This window comes from Pan troglodytes, chromosome 7 (assembly GCF_028858775.2).
Source record: "Pan troglodytes isolate AG18354 chromosome 7, NHGRI_mPanTro3-v2.0_pri, whole genome shotgun sequence".
Taxonomy (NCBI): domain Eukaryota; kingdom Metazoa; phylum Chordata; class Mammalia; order Primates; family Hominidae; genus Pan; species Pan troglodytes.
Window position 1 is genome coordinate 128,030,865 of NC_072405.2, and position 8,244 is coordinate 128,039,108.

Here is an 8,244-nt window from a genome sequence, read left to right on the forward strand (position 1 = left end):
CTTCTTGGAGCCTAGTAGATGTTCAATATGTAATTGTTGAGTTTACAGAATTATAGTAATGGAAGGGCATAAGTTTATCTGTTTCCCCTTTTAGAGAGCTCTCTCTAACTCATCTGATGGTGCAGTCCAGATGGTATATCTCTAGGAATTCATTGTTTCCTCTATGTTGGGCCAATAAATTATGCCAGCTACCACATGGAGATGTTCAAGCTTCTGAAAGTACCAACCTCACATGAGCTTAGAAGCTGGCAGACACCTGGGAATGCTGAGATGTAACAGAATGTCCAATAATGTGAAGTGACGTCAGTGAATGCTTGGGAAGGGGCAAAACATAAATAGAATTCAAAACAGTAAGACAATAGTGTAGCAAAAGTGAGGTGACTTTAAGAACTTCAAAATGAGGTTAGTCTCCGAAGATAAAACTGCTAAAATCTATCCCTGAAATATCAGCCATCTATCAATGTTGATCAATCAGTTGTTAGAGTTTGGGGAAATGCTCAAATTTTAATCAAAATAGTTAGGGAATAGCCTCGAGGAAGCACAGATGATACTAGTCTACCTAAAACTGCATACACACAGCATCAGCTTGGCACATTAACATGAGCTAACTTATCAGAGAAAAACAAATTGATTTTTGGTAATTTGGCCAGAGCTGACACTTCATCAACTGCATTGACTCTCGTTGGAAGGAAAGGATGTGCAAGCATGGCAGGGATGATGGGCATGCCCGGGGATGACGGGCAGGCCATCCTAAAGGGAAACAGTGTATCAGCATTTACCAGCCCTGTCTTGACTTTGGATCAGAAAGCAGAAGTATTCTGGTTAATAGAAAAAGTTGACTGTTGAGGGATAAGTGGAGTTTTCTGTATCATTCTTGCCTAGCTACAATCACTTTGGGTTAGAACTACCTCCCTTCGCTCTGATCCCTTTACTCAGAAACGTCCTGGGAAATGTAGAGAGGCCTTGTTTAATTTCCCATGGGGAGCCACGTATGAGGAACGAATATGACCCTGAGCACCAAGGTTTGGCTGCTCATCATGGTTATTAAGTAACATTTGTTAGTCATTCTGAGCAGTCACTTACTGAGCTATATTACTCAGGATAGGCCGAAAGTGCTGTTTCAAAAACCCTGAATCTCAGTGGTTTAACCCAATAAAAGTTTAGTGTTTTCCCTCACTTACGGTCATGCATGAGTCTTGGGTGGGAATGGATGAGGAAGCCCTAATCCACACATTCAACGAGGAACCTAGGCCTCTCTTATCCTTGACACCATCGTCCCCCAGGTCCTCAGAGATCTCTTATTTCAATTGATAGATTAATAAAGAGAGAAAGAATTGCACATAGAAGGTTTGCTGGGCCAGTTCGAATGGACATAAAATGTGTATTCACATTCCAATGGTGGGAACTGATTCACATGGTTGCATCTAACTGCAAGAGAAATTGAGAAATACTTTCAGAGTACTCAGAAAAGAGAGCATAGAAATTGTCATGCCCTAATAATCTCTGCCTGTTGTACTAAATGTTTTATATTAATTATATTATGTAATCCTTATCACATTCCTTAAACGGTGGTAGAATCAGAGTACTGTAATCTTACAGGAGAGGAAACAGAAGTATAGCTGGGATAAGTAACTCGCTGAAGAACAGGGAACTAATTGTATTTGAGCCAAAGCAAGGTTAGAACACATCTCTGGAGTTCCTGCTTTTAACCACTAAGATAAACTATATTTATTGTGGCAAATTAATATTAAAATATTAGCCTTCAGATGTATAAGTTTCAGGGCACTTACAAGACAGTGAGTTTGAACTGGAAGACTAGATTCTAGAATACGGTGACCCTCCAAGGCACTTCCTCCTCTGAGGCCCTGATGAATGTCCAGCCAAGCCCGCAGTACATCCTGTCTGGACAAACTAAAACAAATAAGGATATGAGTTAAGAGTAAATGAGGACTTACCACCAAGCCAAGCTGAATTCTTCAAATCTTACATGAGTTGAACTTTTTAAATCCCTACCACAACTCAATGAAATAGATACTATTATGAAGATATTGCAACACAGAGAGATTAAGAAACTTGCCCAGGACCACACACTCAGAAAGGCCTGGAGCTAGAGTTAGATCCAAGGCAACTTCAGTTCTAGAATACGTTCTCTGGGCCACTATGTTAAAGAAAAGTTCAACAAGGATGACATTAACTCTGTTGGTATACTGTTTTCATCCACGGTGATTCCCATAATCACCCACATAGAATGAAAACTTGACGTAACTCATGTATCAGCTCCTCTTCCAAGGAGGACAGGGCACTTCTTCACACAAAAAGGTACACGGGAAGTATTTATGAAACTAAAATTATTTAAGTTTTATTAAATTGAAGGTTGTAACATGGTGCCCTTTTTCCTTTCATCTATATCCATAAAATTAAAGATAGCTAAGTATTTTATATAAATTATCTCATTTAATCCTCATAAAACTCACCAAGGATATAATTTTACTTCCATTTAACAGGTCATAACACCAGATTTTATCATAAAGAAACAAAGTCTGATAATATCTGACTTATATATGAGAATAAACTTCCTGGTAACACTTTTATAATGATTTCTGAACATCTCTCTAAATGATGAGAAATATCCTACTCTGGCATTCCAAGAATATAGGCGGTTGAAAATTCAGGACTTTGCTTTCACAATTCTATCTTTTTTACTTCCAGGGAAGTCATTTCCGTGAAGCACTGGTGTGAACAACAGTCACAAGTGGGAAGAGCAATGGAACAAGGAGGAGGAGGAATGAAATGGTCCTATAATTTTAGAAAGAGTGTGAAAAAAAGAAGTTAGACTTCTAGGTTCTATTTCTGGCTCTGCTTCTGTTTTCAAGCCAGCCAGCCATCCTTCTACCTTTTTCTCCATTAATTGCCAAAGGTGGAGAAGAATATAGACTGAGTATGAAGCACCTTGTCATGCTTGGATGAAAGATCCTGTATTATGACCAGCGCAAAACCAGAATTGATCATGTTGTGAAATCCACACTGTGTTGTAATATATTGGTTTCAAGCTTTTCAGGAATACTTTTACTCTGAATTCATAAGGTTAGAGAAGGCAAAATTGCATTTTAAGATGGGAATGCCAAAGATGGATGTAGCCCATTGAAAACAGGCAATGGCTTTGAGCAAAGCTAGCCCCACAACAACTTGTAATGGTAGTGAAGTTTGTGATCCATCATATGATCTTTTCTTCCTGCCTTTTTTCTTCCTCATTAAATAACCCATTTCCCTAAGTACCAGTTTGTATATATTATCTTTATTATTATTTGTATATGTGTAAGGAGCACAAATGCAATTTTATTACATGGATATATTGTGTAGTGGTGAAGTCTTAGTTTTTAGTATATCCATCACCCAAATAATGTACATTGTAACCCATTAAGTAATTTTTTATCATTCACCCTCTACTCACCCCCCAACCCTTCTGAGTCTCCAATGTCTATCATTCCACACTCTATGTCCATTTGTACACATTATATAGCTCCCACTTATAAGTAAGACTATGTGGTACTTGTCTTTCTGTTTCTCAATTGTTTTACTTAAGATAATGGCCTCCAGTTCCCTCCATGTTTCTGCAAAAGACATGATTTCATTTTCTATGTCCAAATAGTATTCTATTGTGTATATATACTACATCCAATCATCCACTGATGGACACTTCGATTGATTCCATATCTTTGCTATTGTGAATAGTGCTGTGGTAAACGTATGACAACTGTAGGTATCTTTTTGACATAATGATTTCTCTTCATTTGGATATACACTTAGTAGTGAGATTGCAGGATAGAATGGTAATTCTATTTTTGGTTATTTGAGAAATCTCCATACTGTTTCCATAGAGGTTGTGCTAATTTACATTGCCAACAACAGTGTGTAAGTGTTCCCTTTTCTCCTCATCCTCCCCAACGTCTGTTATTCTTTGTCTTTTCAATAATAACCATTCTGACAGCTGTAAGATGATATCCCATTGTGGTTTTAATTTGCATTTATCTGATGATTAGTGATGTTGAGCATTTTTTCATATGCTTGTTGGCCATTTGTATGTCTTCTTTTAAAAAGTGTCTATTCATATTCTTTCTCACTTTTTAATGGCATTATTTGGGAGTTTTTTGTTGAGTTGCCTGAGTTCTTTGCAAATTCTGGACATGGACCCCGATCAGATGCACAGTTTGCAAATATCTTTGCCCATTCTGTAGGTTATCTATTCACTCTGAGGATTATTTCTTTTGCTGTCCAGAAGCTTTTTAGTTCAATTAAGTCCCATTTGTCTATATGTGATTTTGTGGCATTTGCTTTTGAGGTCTTTGTCACTGAATTCTTTGCCTAGACTAATGTCCAGAAGAATTTTCTCTAGGTTTTTTTTCTAGTATTTTTGTAGTTTCAGGTCTTACGATTAAGTTTTTAATCTATCTTGAGTTGATTCTTGTATATGGTGAGTGACAGGTTATCCCTCTCAAGAATATTGCGTATTCGAGGAAAAAGAATTCCAAGAAAGAAACTGTGTGGACAGCATTGTGGCCCATTAACTATCCTTCCAGTTTGATATTCACATAAATATCCTCCTGTTGAGGGAGGATGGTAAAGGAGAAGTAGCGCTGAAGAATTCTGAGGTCCTTTTCAATATTGTGAAGTATTCTTAATCAATGAAGGACAGTTGTTGTTGCATTTAAATGATTAGGGCTTTCCCAATACCCATCCTAAATTACTAGCAATAGCCATCCTAAATTGCATAGGTTGTGGTAGTTTTCATCCTGAGCACTGAAATTTCATGAGACATACTGCAAGTTTTTATGGAGAAGAGTGTGAGCGTGGTGACATGCTTAGTGTGGGCGTGGGTCCATATGGTCTTGATCCAGGGATGTAGTTTTGACTATAGGCCATTTATTTGTCACAGAGTTCTAAGAATATCAGGTATCTCTTGAACTCCTCCTTCCTCCAACTTAAGCAAGTGGTCCAGGGCCATGTCAATACTGATGTCAATGTCAAGCGTAAATTACTTGTGATCTGTAAACAAATCTTTACAACGCCAAAGCAGTGTCCTTCAGAAGTAGGAAGGTATCTCTTTTTCAAAATCTCTGTCATGTATTGTCCCATATTTTTCCCCAACAGGACTTTCTCCTCAGGTCTTACTGGTGGAAATGGGTTCTTCAACCTCTACCAGACCCCTTTCCATCAGACATCAGTATGAATTTGTTGGTTTGTGTTCAGATACTCTGATGTTCTCCTCATGTTCTTCAACCCTCTTCCCTCTCACAAAAGGAGGCATATCAATCTCTTCTTAGAAGAAGTCCTCTTAATCTGATGTAAAGCACCTCAGATAAATAGAAGGCTAAAGGCTATTGTCTCTACCACTACATAGATAAGCCCAGGCATCCTGAATTTCTTTTACACTCACGTGAGACCTCCCTCCTTCATCCTATTCACAAAAGTACAGATGACAGGCTCATACGGCTCAGCATCACAATGTCTTCCCAATCCTATTTCATTAATTTCTAAAGAATTACACTAAAATAACAATCTTCAAAAAGTGCCTATGTCTAAGAACCTCTTTTAAAGTAACTTAATGTTTCTTTCTCTCTTTCCTATACATGCAACAGGTCTCTACTTTGAAAACTTATGTATGTGGCCGGGTGCAGTGGCTCATGCCAGTAATCCCAGCACTTTGGGAGGCCGAGGCAGGTGAATCACGAGGTCAGGAGTTCGAGACCAGTCTGGCCAATATGATGAAACCCCGTCTTTACTAAAAATACAAAAATTAGCCAGGTGTGGTGGCAGTGCCTGTAATCCCAGCTACTTGGGAAGCTGAGGCAGGAGAATCGCTTGAAACCAGAAGGTGGAGGTTGCAGTGATGAGCTGAGATCACGCTACTGCACTCCAGCCTGGGCAACGAGAGCAAAACTCCATCTCAGAGAAACAAAAAACAAAACAAAACAAAACAAAGTATGTATGTGACTCTCTTAACAACTAAACCTCCTCTATTAGGAATCTTACTACTGTGTTACTTCATCTCAAATCTTTTGATAGTCTCCTGGTGACTTTGAGAAGTATCATGAAGAAAACCTCTCCATTTTTACTCCACTTTGAAACTGGTCATGTCTTGGGAACTGACTCATTCTACTAACCATATAGCAAAGAGAAAAAACATAGTTCTTAGTTTAAAACATGAGCAATTGTGTCACACATCTTTGTGTTTTGGTAAATTCATCATTAGAGAGAGAAAAAAAACATCAGTGGAGTTTAAACCCTTTGTCTTGTTAAGTCACAAAAAATTCGTGGGCTAAATAAACCATGCAGTGTCAAGTTCATGCTGTTTCTATAATCTCATTATTTCTGGTTCCTCAATAAAAGCAGGGTACCAGTTATTCTAATTTCAAAGTGCCTCCCCACAATCTCACACAGAAAACCTTGGTTAAGAAATAAAAAGCATGCTGTCATTCAGGCACACATGAGGAGGTTAGTCATTTTGGTTCATTATTTCTAAATAACACAACAAGCCCCTGAAATTTTTGTAGTCTTCAAATGGTCCTACAAATCGATGTCGACCTTGCATGTTAGAATCATGATTGCCTGTTGTGTCTCTTTGATTATTTAGGGGAAAAAAAAGGTATTGAAATATATACTAATGGATTATTTAGGGAATTAGAGTGTAATGAACATGGGTTAACTTTAGTGCTTCAGAGCAGTATGAGAGCTACACAGTTACCAGCAAAGGATGGGAGCCTCCTGAAAGCTGGAATGCTGCAAATATATCTCATCACCTTCAAATCCTGACCACTTTTTTTTTTCACATGTATTAATTTAACAAACATTATTGAGTATTTAAAGTGTGCCATATTCTGCCTACATCTAATGGCAACAACAATAAAAAATTGTGATCCTTCCTCCAAAGCTCAAAAGCTACTAGAGACACTGATTTATAAAGAGATCATAATACTCAAATAATATAAAGGATATAAAGAATGCGGATAGAAAGTGCAATGGGAAGTCACCATATTAATAGATTAAAGAAAAAATTCTTAGCATCCCCTTCATAGGTGGTAATAAGTCATGTGATGGCATTCAATCTTCTGGCCACAAAAGAGAAACCTTATTTCTCCTCACGAAATACAAGAAAACAAGCAGAGGAGCTTGTTTTCTTCCAGTAAGGTGGGCATATAACAATGCATGCTTATCCCCTTGTTCAATCAGCTACTGGTTTACTCTCTTCCCAGGACAGAGGGAGTAGCAAAGCTAATTGGTTAATTGTCATTCATTGAGCCTTGTCAAGGTGACCTCTTGCTTCTTTAGACATTTGGGCTCCAAGGCAGAAATGGTTCTTCTTTCTTCTCTTCTTCTTGTTTCAGCATGGGAAACTTTTCCGAAGAAGGCCTTCCCTAATCCCACGGGTTAAAATTGTCTGCTCAATGACATATAGCTCTATGAGCTATATCACAGAGGGTGTTTCAGGTCTTTTGAATTTGATCTTAAAAGCAATAGGAAATCATTGAAGAATATTAAGCAGGGAAGAGACATGATCAGTTCTGTGTTTTCAAAAGTTCACCATAGCTGCCACATACTGAATGGTTTGCTAAGAGAGCAGTTCAGAGGCCTCTGCTGGGCCTTTTACAGGAGCGATGGATAGAGAAACAAGGATAGATTCAGGATACAGTTTGGAGTCAGAATGCACAGCTCTAAGTAATTGAAGAGTTGCAGAGGACAAGGGAAAGGAAACTGACAAGGATAATTTCCGAGTTTCTGTCTTGAGCAACTGCATGTATGGAGGTGTCCTTTTTTTGAGATGGGAAATTCTGCAGAAGGAGCGCATTCAGGAACCTGGAGGAGGATCAGGAACTCCCTTCTAGACAAGTTGAGATTTAGGAGATATATACAGAAGCTGCTAGCAGTCCAGTTGGATATTCGAGTCTATAGCACACACACACACACACACACACACACACACTCTCTCTCTCTCTCTCTCTCTCTCTCTCTCTGTCTCTCACGAGATGACTGAGATGAAAATATAAATTTCGAATTTGTCAACATACATATATGATATTTAAAGCCCTGAGTGTGAGGTGATCCCCTAGAGAGAAGAAAAAAATGAAAGGGGAGAAGAAACAGGTTGAGAGAATGAGACGTGGTTATGGCTATAATTAGCTACTGTTAACTGTCACTGGGAAGGACTTGTCTTTGAGTACACAAAGAATAATGGGCAGATTTACTTTC